At 43.4% G+C, this 20900-nt stretch overlaps 1 protein-coding gene across 23 annotated transcripts in view; it reads left to right on the top strand.

Annotated features, from left to right (window-relative positions):
• Nucleotides 1–20900, top strand: part of GRIP1 (glutamate receptor interacting protein 1) — a 656016-nt gene that overhangs the window by 308142 nt on the left and 326974 nt on the right. For 2 of the 23 annotated variants that reach the window (XM_072741931.1, XM_072741926.1), the window contains exon 1: nucleotides 9988–10073. The exons of 17 other annotated variants lie outside the window; for them this stretch is intronic. The gene's annotated coding sequence lies outside the window, so the exon portion shown is untranslated. Of the gene's footprint in view, nucleotides 1–2401; nucleotides 2490–9987; nucleotides 10074–20301; nucleotides 20363–20900 lie in introns of those variants that run through there. 4 more of the 23 variants (XM_072741933.1, XM_072741923.1, XM_072741922.1 and 1 more) reach the window with 3 other exon arrangements.

The raw sequence follows: 20900 nt of genomic DNA, 5'->3' as shown, positions 1-20900 counted from the left end.
AATTCTAAACGGTTAAATAGTTTCCTCCAGGGCCACCAGCTGGTGGATGCCAGATTTGAGATATAATCCGTATTTGAATGGTTCCAACATCCATCCTTCAAACAGGTTACTGAGTAGTTTTAAATTATAAACAATTAAGCTATTCAATTGTCTGGTTCCCTTATTTCTCATTAATTAAACCTAAGACTGTTAGCAAGATAGAATGGAGAAGAAAACATCCTCCTTTCCTAGTACTCTGTTATTTTTTGTGAGCTCAGGAGTGGACACAGAGATGGGGATGAATGCAGCCAGAAAGATATAAAGAGATATTGTGAAAAAAAAATCACTGGTTGGTACAGAGAACTTTCTGGAAAGGAGGACTTTTCCCCTCCTACATTCAGAGTGTTTATAGCAATAAAAAAATAATGAGAGTGTGTGCTCAGTATACACTTTTCTAAACTACGACACAGTTTCTCAGACAATGTGTTCCGAGAATGGCATTTGTGTCCTTGACCCCTGCCCCATAGAATAATGCAATGAAGAAGCTGCACCACTGGGAATCCACTCCATGCTTCTCAAGTCAGGGCCAGCTGGCCTTTTCATGCTGGAGTCCTTTTGGTGATTAGGGGACAACTGTTTCAAACACAGACAGGAGGAGCAAGTAAGGAAGTGGTTCTCCAACTTGAATGAGCATAATCACAAGTGTGGGGACAGCACAGTAAAATGGGGGCCCGTCCATAGTGATTCTGAAATAGTGCATCTGGAGTGGAGACTGAGAATCTGCATTTTCAGCGGGCACACTGGGGAATAGTGATGCCAGTGGTTTGAAAACCATAGCCTCAGAAAGGCTAATGCTAAGGAACATGTCTAGTCAGAGCATCATTCATGCACCTGAATGCATTTGATTGAGGTGGTGATCCTCAGTGTTGTCCCTGGACAACCGCAGCATCACCAGAGAACTTGGAATTAGAAATGCCAGTGTAGACATACTGAGCCAGGAACTCTGGAGGTGGGTGCCAGCAATCTGCGTTTTGACAAGGGCTTCGGGGGATTCTGAGGCACACCCAAGAGCAAGGCCAGCTGGATTGGAGGAGCAAAGCCCTGTTGTAGAACCCCATGCCATGGGTTCTCAGACGTGGCTACACATTGGGGTGACCTGGGGAGGTGTAGAAACTGGGTCACATTCCCAGAGAGTCTGACTGAGTCAGTCTGGATATGGGGAGAGAACTGAGATTTTTGTCAGTGGTCTCCAGGCTACTCCAATATGCAGCAAAGTTTAAGAACCACTCTCTTCTAGCGTTGATTACCAGAGGTTTTTTTCTCACTCTGTAACGTGAAAACTTCAATGCAAGCGTTGCCTTGGTCCCCAGTCACCAATACTGAAATGCCACCGAATCAAGGAAAGGATAAATGTTATTATGTATAAACAGTGTGTAGTTGACATGTTTATTTTCCATAATATGCTTTGACACTATCATCTGGGCATGGAAAAGGTAAATAACTTCCTCCAAGCCATTGGGAAAACCAGAGGCAACCTTGAGATGAGAACACAGTGCTCCTGCTTTCACTCCTTTGGTCTCTTGGCCAACCACTGGGCCACACCAACTCTCACATCACTAACTTCCTTACTCCCCTCAGATATATCAGCCCCTGTGCTCGTAAATTCTCATCTTTATGGCCGTGGAAGGAATTGGCGAGGTTGCAAGACCCAACCAACAAGACCTGTAGCATCCATCCCCAACTGTATGCGTGCTTGCATTTGTAGACAAACACTTCAGTGATTGGTGACAATAAAAAATGTAATTTGGGGAAGTGGGTGCCTGCTAAACTGAGGTCATGCAGATTACTAATTCTAGGGACGTTCATCAGAAGGTGCCAGTGATTTGCAAATGGCTCCCCCTGATTCCTTACCCAACTTGCTCAGTATTGCTCCTCCAAGTACAAGTGAGTAGTATTAATGTGCCACCCTGCCTCCACCTTCATATATATAGCAAATAGAGCATTTAATCAGTGTCACTGAATGTATAGTTCTGTGACTCTAGCATTTCTCAAAGTGCTGCTTCAAGGACATAGAAGGTATTACTCATGGCTGAAGCGAATTGATTCTACCTTTTATAAGCCTGCAGGATACAAACATTTGACAGGAATTGTGTTGATTCTTATCCCTCTCTTCTTCCTGTTACAAGCTCTGTGGTGGTTTTAACGAGGAGCATCACAAATGAGTCGTTGGACCTCAACATTGCTCCAAAGAGGGAAAACTCAAGGCTATTATCTTGTTATAAGACATTACCTCACTGTGGCACCAAAACATGTGTGTGATGTCTCTGGTGGGTTAAGCTGGGGAGAGGCAAACTGACATCCTGGCAGGGCTGCTCCATCTCAATTGACTCATGTATAAATTATTTGCTTGTCTTCCACTTCAGTGATTATGTAATTTTCTCTCATGTTAGCTGCAATTTTTCAGCCTACTGTGAGAAATTGTGCCTGGTAGCCTATTCATCCCATCAAAGGTCAGTTATACTGATTAAAGCTATTTTTTTTTTTAACATAGAGGCAGCCACGTGCTGGAAAGGCAGAAATGATGATGTATAGCATTCTTCATTAGCTTCTACTGTTTAATTAGATATATCAGAAAGCTTGAGGGCCTTTAATCGTGTCCCAGACCTTTCAGTTGAAATAACTCCTTCAACATCTAAGGGTAGAGGTTGTAAATAATGAAAGTAGTTTTGTTTGTTTGTTTTTCCCTCGGTCCCCTATCCTTAGACGATTCTGAGAATTTCTTCCCTCCTCCCATCTTCTTCTCCTTCTCGCTCCTCCTCCCCAGAGGCTGCTTCTGATTGGGAGTGTTTCTGGAGACAGCTTGTTAATGTGAAGTGTTTTTAATGTAAAAGCAATCTAGATTTAAAGGTATCTCTAAGTAGCAAAAAGAGTATTTTAGACTGAATTGTGAAAGTAAATCAAATTAAGGCATTTATCGTCACAAGTTGTACAATGACCTTGCGAGATTTGAAGTTGATGAGATTGGTCGCAGGATTAAAGGAATCAATCTAGAAAATTATGGATCGTTTTGTAAGTGTAAGCTTCTGTTTTGTTTAACGAATATTACCTAGAAACACAATAGCGAAAGCACACTGAAAGCAGTTGCTTACCTATTTATACCTCACCTGATCATTGATTTTGTCAAAATATTCTCTATTTCATGGTTGAACAAACTTAGGTAAAGATGTGTTTTGAAACAGTGATTTCTAAGTTACGGTTTTATTCGGGACTGCTTTATTCCTTGAGGAATGTAATGTGAAGACTGACTCGTTAGCTTTGCTTTTGTAGATGCATTTCTCGTGATGTCATTCCATCAAAAATCAGCATTCCTCTTGACATGACAAGTGTGTTTGCTGGACTTAGTGTACTGTATCACTGATTAATTATACAGATATATTTTGGGTTCTTACTGTCAGATAAACTATACATTTTGAGCATTATTTGCATGTTAAGTGATGGTTTTATTTTTGTCGAATTTGGGGCAAGTATTAAAAGATCTTATTCCATTTCTCCACTATCTACCTGTGCACGGACATGCTAAACTGACTTTCAGTCTTTAGTATTTGTGTATTTGCTAGTCATTTTTTGGGTAACTACCAAAGCAACTGGGTCACCTGATTTACTGCTGCTGCATCATCAGGCTTACTGCCCATGTTTGGTTAATAAAATCCGGTTCACCCTGAAGTCATTTCAGTTTTTATTTAAATGCCCTAATACTAAACAATTGAACTGTAGTTTTGAGTCTTCCATCACTTAAAGATGACCAATTTAAACTATCTGTAATAGGTAGCAAATCCCAATGGAAAAAGGGAAGTCAGAATGATTTCCTCATCCACTTACTCAGTCTCTGTTCCTTCATAGGTGATGGTAATAGTGGATGAGTCCTTCAGTAGGTATTACTCAAAACCTCAACTGCTGAGATTATGTTTGCATAAACATTGAATTAGGAAGAGCAAGCTGGTACTCCATTAGATAAAAATCACAAGTGTGGCATTAGCAAGTTTATAATTTAATGAAAAGCTTAACGAGGCTTGGCCTTGATTCCTTTAAGTCAAGTCCTGGAGAACCTCCTTGTAAGTGCCTCTCCCTAAATATAAGACTGTCCCAGGCAGAAGTGTTCTCTGTGTGTCTGATTCCTCACAGCCCTCTGAGGGGAATGGGTGATGGTGCAGGCCTGATGGAAAATGCTGAGAATATAAAAATGACCAAGATACAGTGTCTGTCCTCAAGGAGCTCACGGTCCAGTGGAGGCAACTGACGTGTGAACTCAGAGTTAAAGTACAGTAGGGCAAATGCTTTAATGGAGGCGTGTGTGCTTGTAAAGCTTAATAGAAGGGAATGACAACACTGCCTGGAATAGGAGGCCCCTTCCCTAAAGAGGTGCCACGTGCAGAGATCTGAAAAACCTTGATGAGCCTTAGACAAACTCCAAGGGGGGGCTCCAGATATTGGGGCTGGTCCTCGAAAGGTCCACCGACCATCCCCACCCCCTACCTCTACCCCACCAAATATCTCTGCCACTTGCTGATTGATACACTAAATTCAGGACCTAGAGCTTCAGCCTTCTAATATAAGATTTTAATTCCTGTTAACAACGTACTTTGGATGATGCTAACATCAGGTTGTCATCTGTCATTTACATCCAGTGTGGATGAGCTTCAGGTTGTCTGTTTTTCTTCTGAGCATGTTTCATAGCTTAAAGAAATCAGTGCAACAGTGTAGGGAGCCCTGGAGGAGGACAGAGAAAGGGGTTCAGAAAGATGGTTGTTGGAATCAGTATCAGAAGAGTCTTGGGTGGTCTGAAAGTCTGAAAATAACTCTCTTCCCTAAGGATGGCCTCACTCTGCCTCTATTTCCTCCTCCTCATTCACCTTCCTTGCCCACTCTTGTCTCCCCTTTGCTCCTCCTCTTCCTCAAATCTAATGTATAATTCTTTCCCTGAAATAAAGTGAATTTCCAAGCCATTTACAAGAATTTTTTTTTAAAAAAAACTGCTTCAGCTTGACTTATCTAGAACTTCCCACTCACTATAATCTTTACATATTAGTAGTTTCTAACATGTTTTCGTCAAGGTGATATGAAGGAGTCTTAAGATGTTCAACAGTGGAGAAGCCAGATGAAGCCAGTGGGGGTTTGAAGTAAGGAGTGTGGCCACTAGGACTGAGGACCAGATAGCCCAACACGCCCAGCCTCCTTCATTTCCTTATGTAGACGTCTCTGACATCCCACTCTTGGTGGTAGCTCATATCTATTAAAAACAAACAAGCAGTGATGTTCCTATTTCACTCACATAGAGAAACACTGAAAAGGAAGAGGTTCTTGGTTGACTGAAAAAGAACCTTTTCAAAGACTGTCATGAGTATGAATCAAGGCAAGAGCTTCAACACCCAGATCTTTCCATCAACAGGATAGGCTGGAGGTACTCGGATGATGACCAGAAATACACTTAGAAAGGATGCATCCTACAGTAAGTTGAACATTGCCCCTATTAATTATGATTAATTAATTATCCATATGATTCCAAGGTCTTTTTCATTTTAAGACCGCTTGAGTGAGGACGCCTGGGTGGCTCAATGGCTGAGCATCTGCCTTTGGCTCAGGGCATGACCCTCGGGTCCTGGAATGGAGTCCCACATCAGGCTTCCTGCGTGGAGCCTGCTTCTCCCTCTGCTTGTGTCTCTGCCTCTTTCTGTGTGTCTCTCATGAATAAGTAAATAGAATCTTAAAAAAAAAAGACTGAGTGTATAAAATATCATTACTGGATCAGATGAACAGTGACCCCATGGCCTGGCCCATCAGGAAGGAAGACCCAATGTGCTTTCTGTGAAGGGTATTTGTTGAGCATGATAGGTTATGTTATAGTCGTACAGTCTATATTTAGTTCTATGTTCTATATTCTATTTTTGTTCTATGTTCTGTAAGATTAGTTCTAGCCATGTACTATATTGAGGTTGCAAGAGGATAACCTTTATGAGAAAATATAAAATATCTAATATATTTACTTCCGGTTCCTTATATACCAAATAAGCATGGTAATACAGCTTGCTTCATAAGGTTTTGCAGGGACTAGATCTGTTACTTCACATAAATCACTTAGAGAGCGGTGTCTGGAACATAGGAAGCACTAACTAAGATGCTATTAGTAATACTGTTGCTATTTTTCTATTTTTCAGTCTACATAAGCTGCCCTCCTCCTCACAGGTAGGGGGACATAGTGGTGGTTCTACAGACCAGGCAACAGGTGGAGGACTTTGCTCGAGTCCAAGTGACAATTTTTGTGCCCCATTATACTTTATCCCAAAAGGGCACAATATAAAGGAAAAAACAAAAACAAAAACAAAACAAAACAAAACAAAATACAGTCTCCTTTTCCATTCCTCATTCTTTTAGATGAGATCGGGCGCGTTCAAGGTGGTATGGCTATAGACTCCATCCCTCATTCTTTTAAACTACTGAGTGTTGATAGGCTTTCATAAATATATAAACCTTCTAGAATGTGTTCCTGACTAGATGGGGCTTTGGTTATTATAACCCTCTCCTTTGCTCTCAACTGTAGGTAGACTTCTGGTTATGAAACAAAGCAGATACCTCAACACTTGAGCTTCAATTAAATTTTGGTCAAGGATTTCAGTATAAATAAAGTAATAACTATGAGCCAAATTGTCTTGTCATGTATTCTGTTTTCCTAAGGCGTACCCTGAGATTGCAGCGGGCTGGTGTGCGTACTGTGATGTTCTCGCCAACCGCATTAAGACCACTAATTAATAGTGAAATGACTATCGCTAGGAGCCAAGCTCAAGAAATTCCAACTCCTTTCATCTGTAATATTCAAGCTAGATCTCACATTCGTTATATTGGTCAGCCGTTGGCCTCAGATTCTTTCCCCTTTATTTTTTTTTTGCCCTCTGCCCCATTGTTCTGTTGGCCAGAAATACAAATGGAACCTATTTTCCAAATGATTGTTTATATCCAGTTTTGATTTGGACGGCCAAATGGCCTCTCTGCATGGTCCACAGCGCTCTTGTCTTGCTCGTCCACAGCTGTACAGTCCTCTTGGCACGTTGAATAGTGTGGTGAAGCGTGCTGTCCCGTAGCTGTCCGTGGCAGGCCGCATTTGCCTCGTTAGGCAATGCAAGGGCCTGCCGCACCGCTTTGTAATTTGTGTCACTTGAAACCAAGTGGGAAGACTTTCAGAGAATTTTCAGAGAAAAATATATAAAACAAACTCTTTGAAAATGCGAGCACATAATACATGCTTAGCAGATAGCATTGTCACTGGTGATTTGTGTGTAATTATTACTCAGCTTTAGGTGGTACTTAAGCCCTTTGTCCAGGATGAGAAGATTCATTTGTATACATCATCATTATCCCTCCTGACGTGTGCTTTGGTGACACTAATCTGTGTTTTATTTCCTGCAGCAGTAATGATGGGGTTGTCTTCTGTGGCTTTATTATGTTGTCATGTTTTTTTCAGTGATCACCCTCACAGTACAAAAGAAATCTCTCATGTGGGGATAAACTCCAAAATAGCTGACATTTAACAGTCATGCTGGCAAGCATCTCGTTTTCTTCCACTTCATTCTTTTTCCTTGTCAAGCTGAGTCCTGGGGAATTGTCGACAGCGGTCAGACGGATAGTTGTTTGTAATTTTATGTCGGATCACATTTCTGAGGTGGAGCATGTTTCTAAAGGCCTAGAGAGCTTGACCCCAGGGTGGGCTGGGTGGGACACCCATTTGAGCCTGCAGAGGACAAGCTGATTGGCAGGAAGCTTGGAAAACCAGACTGCGTCACCAGGGTGGCTGATATGCAGGGACTCCCACAGTCCCAGTTGTCAGTGGCCTTCGTAGGTCCCAGGGGTACACTTCTGAATGCGGCGGTGGTGGCAGAGGAACAAATGCACCAGGGCCTGCTTTGAGGACAGCAGGGATTAGCTTAGCAGTCGAGATCTCACGATCCAATTTTAAAGCTACAAAATTTTTTTTTCTTAAGCATGTCGTATCACTTTTCTTTCTTTTCTTTTTTTTTTTTTTTTTTTTTTTTTTGCATTTCGCAGTAACAGCAAACTATGGGGGCATGGCTTCTGTAAGCAGAATATTCAAGAAGATGATGCTAGTGACACTTCTCTGTACTTCAGCTCACTAGCCCCTGGGAACAGCCTCATACACAAAAATACATTTTTTGTATTGCTTATTAATTTGTTGGATGTTTGTTGGATGTTTCACTAAAGCCAGTCACCGGGGCCGAATCAATCTGTGTAACCACTACGCATGGCCTAGGCTTCCCTTAAGGCATGTGACACGTTACCCTACAGTCGTGTGTTTTTGTTCTGTCTCCTTCACATAAATGTGAGTTTCTGGAAGGCAAGGGCCTTGCCTCGCATCTCTTTGGTTCCCCAGCGTAGGCCCAATGCCCTCGCACAGAACAGTGCTGGTGGCCTTTGGAGACTGGAATTGGACCACATATTAAATTAAACACTGCATCTATTTGCTGAAAGATTTAAGCATGTGTCTAGCCACCCGTGTTAGGTTGCACAGCCATACTCTGAAACAAGCATCGGGGAAAGAAGAGGGTGTTGACCCTGGGGCACAGGAAAGGGAAACTGGGAGAGGAAGAGTGCAGGCGGACTCCCAGCCCCCAGTCCCCAGCAGATAGCACGGCCACTGGGGATCTGGATGTAATCACCCTTGTGCGGGGTGGTGGGGTTTGCTCCAGGGCCTCCTGTGACCAGAGGGAAATGGGACTGTTGACACGCACCGTTGTGCAGCAGGAAGCTTCCCCCAGGCCAGCTAGGTTGCCAGCACGTCTCAAATCTCCTTGTTGACCGTTATGCCTGGACACTTAATGTGAAGTAAAGCTCACCCTAAGTAAATCTAAATCACCAGCAAGTGTCTCTGCAAGTCCACCAAGCCCCTCTCTCAAAACAGAAGGCGGCGGTCACGGAGAGGGGCAAAAGCGTGGAGACCCAGTTTAATGCTCTTCTTGTTCGTGATGTGTCAGGCACTAGGCGAAGTGCCACACAAATATTAACTCGTTTATTTTTCTTCACAAGCCTTGGGTTAGGCACCGTGATTACCCTCATTTTATAGGGAAAGAAACTGAGGCAGAGGGACATAAAGCAACCTGTCAAGGTCACTGGATCATCAGCATGTGGTGGAGCCAGGACTCGCCCCCCCAGGCCGTGCAGCTGTAGATCCTGCTCTCCCTCCCCTGCTCCATGACCTTGCCTCACTCTCGGCCAGTTGGGTAATGAAACCCAAAGACTTGAGGAGGCTGAGGTTTGAATCTTCTGGTTCTGGGATCCCTTCAAAACTCAGCTTGTAAACATCAATAGCGTTTCATATTGATGCCTTAAAGCTCCTGTTTCCATGAAAAACAGACTTCCTGAGCCTTGCTGCGTGCTACGCTCCAAAGGAAAAGCCAAGATACAGAGGACACACCTCTCCTTCAGAGGGACACCTGGTGGCTCCGTGGGTTCAGCATCATCAGACCCTTGGTTTGTCTCAGGTCATGATCTCCCAGTGATGAGATCAAGCCCCTGGTGGGCTCAGCACCCCCTCTGCTTCACATACTCTCTCCCTCTCCCCCACCCCCTGGCCCTTCTCCCTGTTTGCACTCTCTCTCTAAAAGAAAATTTTTGAAAAAAGCTATTATTTGAGTGGAGAGATGGTACATGACAGAGTCAGTTGGGTGACAGGTGAGGCCCAACCCCCAGTGTGGTGGGGCTCAAAGAGATGGCCTGTAGCTGAGGAGAGGAGACAGGAGGCTGGAACAAGGGATTAGTAAAGGCTTGGGGGTGAGGCTGTGGGGGGTCTCGTTTTCTGTGCAAAGAAAAGACAGAGAGATGCAGAAACAGAGCAGAAGGCACAGAGGAGGTGCAGAGGAGCGTGCACCCGGCCCGGCTAGAGGCCCTGGCACGCGTGGCCTTGGGGGACAGATGAGATCGCAGGTGCTGGAGCTGCAGACAGCAGGGAGACGCTGCGGATATTGCGAGGTAGCGAGATGGCTTGTGCGTCAGGAAAAGATGTCTGGAGCCAAGCTTCCGATGCGGCAAAGGTGGGATCTATCCCGTGGTGTCGAGCAGGAGGTGAGGGGGGCGGGGGGCAACGGGAAAGAAGGGAAGGAAAGCCAGTGACGGACGGGGGTCCTGGGAGACAGAGGCAGGACAGGCTGGGTCCCTCGCCAGGTTGGAGGGAAGTGGGGCTGAAGCCCTTAGAGCTGCCATGCGGCCTCCTGTTGGTCGGGGTGGTCATCTGGGGGCATTTAGAGGCTCCAAATGGTCACTGATTTATGCTTTCTAGGGGGTTCCTGAGGGACTCAGTGGTTGAGCGTGATCCTGGGGTCCTGAGATCGAGTTCCGCATGGGGCTCCCCGCAGGGAGCCTGCTTCTCCCTCTGCCTCTCTCTGTGTGTCTGTCTCATGAATAAATAAATAAAATCTTAAAAAAAAAAAGAATTATCCTTTCTATCAGGCATCCAGAGTCATGGCACCTGACAGAGGCTCCCCGGCCTACTTCTGGGGGACAAGAAAGGATGCTCACTAGCAGGATGGGGAGCCCACATCGAAACAAGTGAGCAAATGAAGGATGCACAAAACGTTGACAGTGCGCAGTCTCCACTGTGTATGCGGTTGTATCACAAATTAATTTCCCGATATTTCTTTGTTTTCAGAAATGTTTCTTAGGTTTTGTTTTTCCAAACTAACTCAGTTTTGCAAGTACATATTAGTTTTCGCAGTTTTCATGACTTTTCTGTTATTCCGATAATGAAATATATGGGAACATTTTATTTTCTTCCTTGGTTTGTTTGGGGAAAAACAATGGAGAGGATTGTATGCCTCAGTGAGGCTGTTTCATTTCATGGAATCTTTTTGGGGATTTAACAACAAGGGAAAAAAAAATGCGTGTAAAGCATTAGTAAAGTTCCTGGCACATAAAAGGGCTCAGGTTTATTTGATGATTTGTAAGAGAGCTCACATGATTAAGGGCCAGGCTCTGAGGGCAGAAAGGCTTCATTTCAAACCACAGGGCTGTCACTTGTTGGTCTGTGGCTCGAGACAGGTTCTCCGTTCACGCTGCTAATCTCAGTTCTTCATCTGTCATATGATGATGAGACGATGAGACTTAGCTCAAAACAGAGAGGATTAAATGGGATGGTACCCAGCCACCCAGCCCCACCACCATGGTTGGGGCTCTCGTAGCTCGCTCAATATCTACAGTATAAATTAAGATAAGAACTGGTGGTGGGCCCCCCCTTAGCCTCGGCTGGGTTAGGGGGAGTGGGGAGATTGGTGCTTTGGGATCTGGGGACATTCTTGTGAACTGGCGTTCCTGGGTTGAGGGGGATGTGTCACAAATTGGTATTTCTTCTTGACCATCCCCCAGCAAGCAGTCCTGAATCCCCTCAAGACAATGCTTACCAAAAGGGGTACTTAGGACATCAAGTGTTATTATACGATACAAGTCTTTGGACTAGTCCTCATCTGAAACCATGGACCTGTTTTCAAGAGACAGGTTTACTGTTCCTCCTAATGAGTTAATTCTTATTTATGCAAAACACTGTGTCCTAGCCAGAACTTTCTAGAGACTCTCACCTAAGGCAAGGATTGAAATACTTTATTTGGGATATACAAATCCAGGCCGGTGAGATGAAGAAAAAGGGAAGGAAGTCACCAAAAGACAAGGGGGTATCTCAAGCCGTTGCACTCCTAGAAACAGAAAGCAGAATGGTGGTTGCAGGGGTGAGAGGCGGAGGGTGAGGGGGGCAATGGAGAATTGTTCAGTGGGTACAGTGTTTCAGATGAAAGGTGGTAACATTCTAGAGATCTCTTGGAGGAGGATGTGAATATATCTAACATTGCTGGACTGAACATGAAACTATGGTTAAGGTGGTCAGTTTTCTATCGTGGGTTTTCTACCCCAGTGTTTAAAGAGCAAACTCATGTGACAGCCAACTAGATAAAAGTGTGTTAAATAAAGGCTGCCTGTGTTGTTACTTTTCTTTATTTTCATAGTTGTGTATTATCAGAGGTCCTGTGGGAGGAAGGCCTGATGTGTGTGGTGACTGTAGGAATGTCTTATATCCTGTCTTTCTTTATTGAATGTTAGGTAATTCCTTCTGGAGAAAAATTAAAAACTGAAGTTTTCATTCCCACCTTGTCCTTTTGCCTCATTAGGGGATTTATAATGTAAAAAACAAAACAAAACAAAAAAAACAGTAGAATAAAGGTTCTACTAAATCTACAAAACCTTCAGAGTGAAGGTTTAGATGATTCATTAAAACCTTCCCCCAAAACGGTCAGAATGAGGTAGCTCAACTCCAGGAGATGGGCTTCCCAAAGTGTGGAATGTAGAGGTGTTTTTGGGGGCATTTGGGCTTTTCACCCTCTACTACTTTCTTTCTTTTTTAAAAGATTTATTTATTTATTTATTTGAGAGAGACTGCGCATGCATGCAAGTGGGGGAGGGGCAGAGGGAGAAGGAGAGCATCTGAAGTAGACTCCGTGCTAAGCATGGAGCCTGACGTGAGGCTCAATCTCAAGACCCTAAGATCATGACCTGAGCCGAAATCAAGGGTCAGTGACTTAACCAACTGACCCACCCATGCGCCCCTCCACCTTCCTCTACTTTCTGTCTTCCTTTTCCCCTAACCCCTCTATGAAGATGGGGCCTCAGGCAGATAGTGGTTTGAGAATCAAGAGACTCCCATGTTAGTCTTACTTCTTCTGGAATGATGATACGATAATAATAATATAAGGACCCTGGTTTAGGAAGAATTGTGCTCTTAGACCCTGTGAGACCCTAGCCTGGGTGGGCAGGGTAGGGCCAGCTGTCTGTCCTTGCTAAGAGTACTGAGGGCCAGTAGAAGCTGCAGAGAAATGATCTTACATCTCTTCATTAATAAAATGAAGGAATCAATCCACTTGTAGTCTCTGTGTGCCTGAGTGTACATTACGGTTGCTCCATCCCCATCTGTAATCCCCAAGATACCCTATAATGTGATAACGCAGCCTGGGGAGAGAAGCAGGCATATAATCTTATGAACTCAGAAATATATGGGTTCTGTTCCCATTTTTGATCTTAGAGACTAGAAATCGATCCTTTGCGTATGTTCAGTTTTACATTAACATTTGTGTTGCAGACCCTTTGAAATTATTCCTGGCTAGATTATTCTTGAACGAATACCAGAGATATCCTTCTATCAGTCTGTTCTATTGCTTTGTGGATTTGGTTTTTGTTTCTGTTTTTTTTTTTTTTTTTGTCAAAACTCTTCTCAAAAATCACAACAGATCATAATTATTTACCAGCATGTTGTCACGTAAACCCTAAGGGCTAGTAAGAATCAGAGTGAGAGGAAACGCGTTTATGGTAGTTGAGTTTGATGATTCAGAGAGCTAAGCATCGTAGAGGGGAAGAATAAATGAACCGTGCTTATCCAAAGAAACGTTACTGTTTAAGCATGCCATTTAAGTGCAAGTTGAATGCATTGCTTGGTCCAAAGTGTGTTTTCTCACTAACCAAAAAAGGAAAATAAAAAAAGAAAAGTGTTTTCTCTAGTGTTCTAAATCAGGTTCATGTATAAGCATTCTAGTAATTTCATAGAACTTTCTTACATGCCATCGATCACTCAAGCACTTTCAACAAACATTCACTGACTACCTACTATGGGCTGGCTTATGGATTCCCGGAGGAAACCACTATCTACCTTCAGGGAGCATGCAAGCTAGTTGATGAATTAGGTGGCAATAAATAGTAAATATACATAATAAATGCTCTGGGAGCGTCATGCAGAGCGTGATTAATTCTGCCCGAAGAGGTGGAAAAGACTTTGCAGAGGAGGAATCTTTGATCCATGACTGGAAGAGAGGTAGGTGTATTGGTTAACTAACGTTACTAATGCTAGCTGCTCCGACATACCAACTCCCACATCTCGCTCGTGTCTCAGGCCAGCAGCCGTGATGGAAGGGGGCTCTGCTCTGCAGGGTGATTTGGGGGCCACAGATCATTCCCACTTGCTGCTTTCCTTTCTTCCAGAACCTTGGAATAAGAGGTCTGCAGGTGGGAGTTATGGGCCAGACCAAGAAGTCACCCCCATGACTTCCATTCACATTCCCTTCTCTGGGACTCAGCCGTGTATGGCTGCATCTAACTGCAAAGAAGGTGGAAATGTACTTCAGGGATTAGTGAGTAGTAGTGATTTTGCTACTGTGAGGGTTTTGTTTTGTTTACGATTTTTTAGAAGGGAAGAAAAGAGCACGAGAAACACATAGTGACATGAAAGAGGAGGGAATATTCTATTTTGGCTTGGAGTGCGCAGCATGGTAGGCTGACTGGGCTCAGTGAGAAATAATACGAGAAAGTTAATTCAGGGCCAGATTATAAAAGATCATTAATCATTTAGTGAGAGGTTTCCACTAGTTTTAAAGTTCTCCATTTTTGTCTTAACGTAAGCAAATATTAATTGACTGATTTGCTAGGCTGAAATTTATTTTTGAAATAGATGCTTACATGTACTACATCAGATCTGAGGCATTATATTTTGATATTGCATTTTTTAATTGAAGTTTTGTTTTTCAATTATTATACTCTTTTAGGTAAGGGCCACATTTATACTTCATATATTTCCCCATAGTTTCCCAAGACCACTGAGGTACAAAGCTACCTTTGATTAGCTTTAATTAGTTTTGATTAGTTTAATTGATTAGCTTATTGCTTAATAACAGGCTTACAGAAATGACTTTTATTTAAAAAGGTAGAAAAAAGCAATGTCACTAACCCATGGTCCTACAAATAATTCAGGATTTCATACTTTCTAGCAACTAAGGGGCCTCAGTGTTGTATCATTAAATCACATATGTTAATCATCCATATGTATAAGGCTTTGGACGTGATAGTTAGGACTAGTCCTCGTGGTCTAGGCATTTAAGTCTTCACATGAAAAAAAATGTGATTGTCCTTGGAACATAATCTTTATGACATTTTGGGGAGTCCTCTAATCCTATATGAGAACAGGTTTGGTTTAATTTACTGTAAAACTCAATGTCCAATTTTGTTTTAAACCAAAACACATTCCAGATAGACTTGTGCATTTGGTCTCCCTGAAAATCATGGAGCAGGGAACTCTCAGATGAAGGACTATGCAGGTATTTGGGGTTTTTTTTGTTTTTGTTTTTGTTTTAATTATTTATTTATGTATTCATGAGAGACACAGAGAGGTAAAGACACAGGCAGAGGGAGAAGCAGGCTCCATGCAGGGAGCCCAATGTGGGACTCGACCCCAGACTCCAGGATCACGCCCTGAGCTGAAGGCAGACTGCTGAGCCACCCAGGCGTCCCTATGCAGGTATTTGTTAAAAATATTCTGCACTCCAACCAGTTCACTTTGTTCATTCTGTTCCACGGTCCTTAGAATCAAAGTCTCGATTGTCTCTTAAACTGAAGCTGCTAACCATTATAAACCCCAATATCAGCCTTTGTTATGGTTTTTCATATGGATAAATATTTCTTCTATATTCAGATATTTCCACTAATATTCATTAGCGATTTGTTGAAAAATTGAGGTCCTACCCGTGAGAATGATCATCTAGCATTTTCTCTCTGTGTGCCTGTTGCATTGGTCCCTTGGATTTGTGACATGCTTATGTAGGTGGTGGTGACTCATTATGGCTCTGTGCTTTGCTTTTATTTGAAATTGCAGCAGGGTCATTTAAGTCACTTTAGATTTCACTTCCCACCATGGGATCATGATGTAGACTTTCAACCGGTGACACATGTTGTCAGCACTTTTTAGATTATATGTGAAACTTAAAAGTAAATTGGCCAGGTCTGTAAGTGAGGTAAATTTGGTATGAAATCTAAATCTATTCACGTTAACTAAACAAACTGGGAGTTGTTTCTCATTGGGGTTAATGAAAGGACCACTCTTAAGCCATATACTTATATAATTCAATATTTGTGTGTTTGTGTGTGGAGCATCTGCCAAAGAGCCGGTCCTGAATACTAAGACTAGCTCCTAACTCCTGCTCCTGTGGGGAGAGAAGACCTGTGGGAGGGATTGACTTTTGAGCCAGGTTAGAATTAAAGTGCATTAAACCGAACATTGAGTCACTGCCCCACGGGCTCCACCCTGTTCTTAGGGAAGATAATCCTGCATATTCCTTTACCTTTGATTTCTGAAGTGTGTGGACTAGGTTGGGGGTTTGGATGGGTACAGGATGCAGAACATGGAGGGAGAGGATAGTTTTCCAGTTACGTAGTTTACGTTTTCTTTTTTTTTTTTTAATTTTTTATTTATTTATGATAGTCACACAGAGAGAGAGAGAGAGAGAGAGAGAGAGAGAGAGAGGCAGAGACACAGGCAGAGGGAGAAGCAGGCTCCATGCACCGGGAGCCCGACGTGGGATTCGATCCCGGGTCTCCGGGATCGCGCCCTGGGCCAAAGGCAGGTGCTAAACCGCTGCGCCACCCAGGGATCCCTAGTTTACGTTTTCTGTTCATATTTCTGCGCATTCACAGTCACATCTCATCTACTTCCTTCCTTACCTTATTCCTCTATATGCCCTAGTTTTCTTAATCTTTCATTTTCCAGTTCTCCTTCTTGTCTCCTTTACTGCTAGAGCTGATAGAGGTAAAACTGTTCCACGAGGCAATGCGAAGTGCTGTTGGGGGCAACCATCCCAATGTTCCTACCTTGAAGTCGAATGATAAGAATTCTGGAGGGTTCCACAAGCCGCATCTATAATTCTTCCTCAATTTCTCACCTAGATGGCATTTCTATTTTAACTTAAAACCTTTTTTTTAATTAATGGTATCCCCCCCCAAAAGCAGACTACTGTAAAAAATATCTGAAGATGAAAGAGAATAAAGTTACAGAACCTTAGAATATTTTAGTCTTTGTTGGTTTAAATCAATCTTCCGATTACTTTAGATGAATTACAAGTTCATTGCCTATGCTCTTTTAATGATCACATGTAAAGAATTTATTTTAAATTCTCTTTGATATCTGTAGTTAGGTGACTTAACCCCTATTTCACAAGTCTTTTGCTTATTTTATGAACCTCTATTGCTGTTAGTATGTATCATTTAAGACTGATTTTAGGATTGTAGCCCCTTTACCATCGGTAGGTATCTGGGCACTCGGATCTGATTTAACAGACTTATTTAAAGGTGTTATTCAGAAGCAGCCATCTGTCCTTAGAGTTGGACAGGGGGTGTCAGACCCAGGTTGGCCCAGTCGAGTCTGGGTTGACTGGACAATGAGCCAGCTAGGACAGTCTTCTTCTCCCAGGACGTGAGGTTATACCTAAGCTCACTTTTCTACAGAACCTGTGGCTTCCTCCCCTCGGTGAGTGGACTGTAGTATCCAGACGCTTGGCGTTCTCAGATTGTTCATACAGACAGCTAGCACCCTACAGTGTGGCTGCCCAGCACTGGGCGTTCATGGGGCTCCTTCACATTCTTGCCTTACGACATGAAGACACACAGAGGAGCAGGATTCCTCCACTGGAACTCGGGCTCACAGCGGGGCCAATAGCAGCACCCTGCCCCATAATAAATAGTTTAATCTTAGCTAGTGGGCTTAGCCTGTCATCACCATCATTTCCATAACTCAGATGAGGGTAGTTTAATTTATCATAATACTATTTGGCCCATAAGTGGATTGTAATGATTTATTGTTCTGCTAGCCGTAGTCTGCAGCAGGCAGGGACAGCACATACCTGGAAACCTTCCCATCTCAAAAAGATCTCTTTCCCGTAGACTACCAATTAGAAATCCATTCAGATTAACAAATACCCTTAAAATGTCAATACTTGCTGAGGATGTTAATCCAATCAGCCCTTTACACCTTAGTAAGATACTACTTTGATGAGATAATCATATTCTTTTTCTTTTAGCCATGGTAGTGTAGGCATATCGGTAACTTGGGTGTCCTGCGGTGTTCCAGGGAAAACTCAGACCTGCAGGGTTTCAAATTGAGGGAGTCACAAGAGGGCCCTGAGGACCAGAGGTGGAGAAGGGCGTGTGGCTACTGAGTGCCTGAGCGGGAGTTCCCCTGCCCTCCTTGTGGCATGGACAGTTACCCCAGTTCTGTAGAAATACGCTTCTCAAACGTCAGTGTATGCTTGATTCATACAGGGATCTTAATAAATTCCAGATTCTGATTCTACAGATCCCAGGTGAAGCCCAAGAGTCTTCATCCCCTAGCAGGCTTCCAGGCCATGCAGCTGCTGCTGATCTGAGAACCACATTTTGAGTGGCAAGGCTACAGAATACCCAATGTGTCCATGACAGTGATGCAAATCAGTGACTTGGGGAATGTTTGTCCATTTTTAAATTTCCTTCTAGCTCTTCTTACTGACATTCCTTTCTCTTCTAAGCTAAGCTCTACCTTTCAACAGCGTTATTTCTTAAGCAAGAAGATTGCCGATGTTCCCTGTCCCTTTTAGCTTTGTTTTGAATTTGGCACACACGATAGCCAGCAGATCCTGCCAATGTGGGATTGGTCTTTTCTTTCTGGCCCTGGTCTGTTTATTTTGTGAGATAGTCCAAGCTCACACATTTGAGAATTAACTTCAAGTGAATAAATTTACCCTTCTTAAATTTTAAGCATTCAGTTTAGTCGATGGCAGCAGAGTAGCAGGTGTCTCTGGCTGGGTGTGTTGGGTGATGGAGCCCAGGATCACAGTGGCCCGGCTCTGCTGCTTCTGACCCTGCTGCCCGCACTGTGATTGCTGAACATCCCTCCTCTTGGGCTTCTGGGATGGGAGGCCTCTGTGTGTCCTGCTCCTAACTGGCCCTGCCCAGGGCGTTTTATTATCTCTTCCTCCTTCTTTGGACATTTTCAACCCTTCTTACAGTTTGAGATGTCCCCGTACCTCCGCAGGGCAAGTCTTCCTCCTTTTTCAGATACGTTCAAAGGTGACATCTGCTTGCTGGGTGCAGTTAGGTTTTAGTCCTTTCTCTCTACTCCATAAGGACTTGCAGAATTACTTCTATTACAGCACTTACCATCTCTTACAATGCGCTTTATTTATGTGTTCGTCTCGGCAACATGAGCTTCTTAAGAAGAAAAATACCATCTTGTCCATTTTTATTTCTGTAATTCCTAGCGAACTACCTGGGACCTCCTGGGTACAAAATAAACGTCAAATGAATGCATTTATTGATCAGCCTGTTTTTCCTTCCCATTCACTCTGTGTGATTCCTCACTTATCATTTACCCCCACATATCTTGCCTTCCCAAGGCTTTGATTTATCTACAGTCTTGGCCAAACCGGGGAGGTCTTCTGTTCTCTATATAAATCATTTGTGAGTCATTTGTATATTTTCTGCTGGGCTTTACTGACTCTGTCTGAATGCTGATTCTGGAAAACTGCAATCGTTTTTACAGACTAGCATATATATATGTTCTGGTCAGACTTCCTGTAGAGGTAATTTGGTAGCTTTGCCACCTGGGAGCAATAGAAGCTTTTGATGTTCTTCACTATCTGTGCTCCTTGTGTGATGGAGCGATCCTTTCAGATACAGCTGTCAGGCGATGCATGAAATGCATTGTCCCTGACATTCAGGTGGTCTCTGCAATGCAGCACTTCCTACTTTGCCTCTTATAGGACCAAAATGACTTTGTTAGAACTGGAAGCCCAATTCATTAATCTCCTGCTGGTGATATATAGCCACACAGTACTATGCATTTAGTAATTGTCAGCAGCACTAATAGAACTGTTTATAATATAATCGGGTAGGATTTCTGCATATGCAACTAAATTATGATGGATGTGTTGCTCAAGGATGAGGGGAGATAACCTTTAGATAGTCTCAGGGTCTGGGTGGTACTGAGTTGTCTATGCAGAAGGAGGTGCTGAGGCAAAAACAGGAGATGCATGGGTGGAGGAGGGAGGGGGAGGCAGGCTTTCCCGGGGAGGGATGGTGTCTGGGAGGAAGAGTCAGCATCGAGGTCTGCAGTGAGTTTAACAACCCAGTCCCAATCAGGGACTCTCGCTCAGACAGATCTTGCAGGTCAGAATGTACAGTAGGACCCCAAGCCAGGGAGACAAATAAGACGGCAGGAATCTGCTGAGCAGTCTAGGAGCAAGAGAACCAGAAAACCAGTAAAGCAATTCTGTATAGGGCAGATGGGACCTTGTGCTCTTTATTTTCTTTCAGGCACCCGTCCCCAAGAAGGGGTGAGCCACAAATGATGGAAAGAATGAAATGATTGGAGAAGGCGTGAAGAGGAAGGGGAAGGCTATTCGTTAATAGGAATGTACTTTTTTTTTTTTTTTTCAGAAGTAGAGGCCCATCTTGATAAATGCATCGGTGAGAAATGAAGGGGAAAGAGGGATATAGGGTAAGAACGGAACTAAGCAATGTTCACGTCATTTTTATGTTTTTATGCATTTGTCCGCATATTAATTTCCAATGTCGGTAACTTTTCCATCGTCACACCTGGAAGAATAGGAGCTAGGTGAGTCTCCTGGGAGCATGTTTATGAGATGAAGATAATATTTTAATATGACATAGAAAGCGACTAAAGGCACCTGAGAAAGAAAGAGCTGTTACCATAGGTAAGGGCAGGAACATCTACAAAGCTATAGTGTCTGTGTTTTTTCTACTGGAAGGTGGAGAAACTAGTAGTGAGATTTGCCTCCTTCCACTTCAACACTTTGTGGGGAAAAGGCCCTCTGTGGTGATTCTGTGTCTCCATGCCTGGTGACAATCCCCTGGGAACTGATGACTCTGAGCAGAAGACGGATTAGCTTGTTAACACACTAATGTTACCCCATGTACGTTGTCTGGTTTTGTTACAGACCTTTGACTTTCTTTCCCCTCCTGGTCCTCCCGTTCTTTGGGGTGGGGGAGCTTGCACAACACCCTAGACACTCGAG

Source organism: Vulpes vulpes, chromosome 16 (genome assembly GCF_048418805.1).
Source record: "Vulpes vulpes isolate BD-2025 chromosome 16, VulVul3, whole genome shotgun sequence".
In the NCBI taxonomy this organism is placed as follows: Eukaryota; Metazoa; Chordata; class Mammalia; order Carnivora; family Canidae; genus Vulpes; species Vulpes vulpes.
This window is presented reverse-complemented; position numbering and strand designations above follow the sequence as displayed.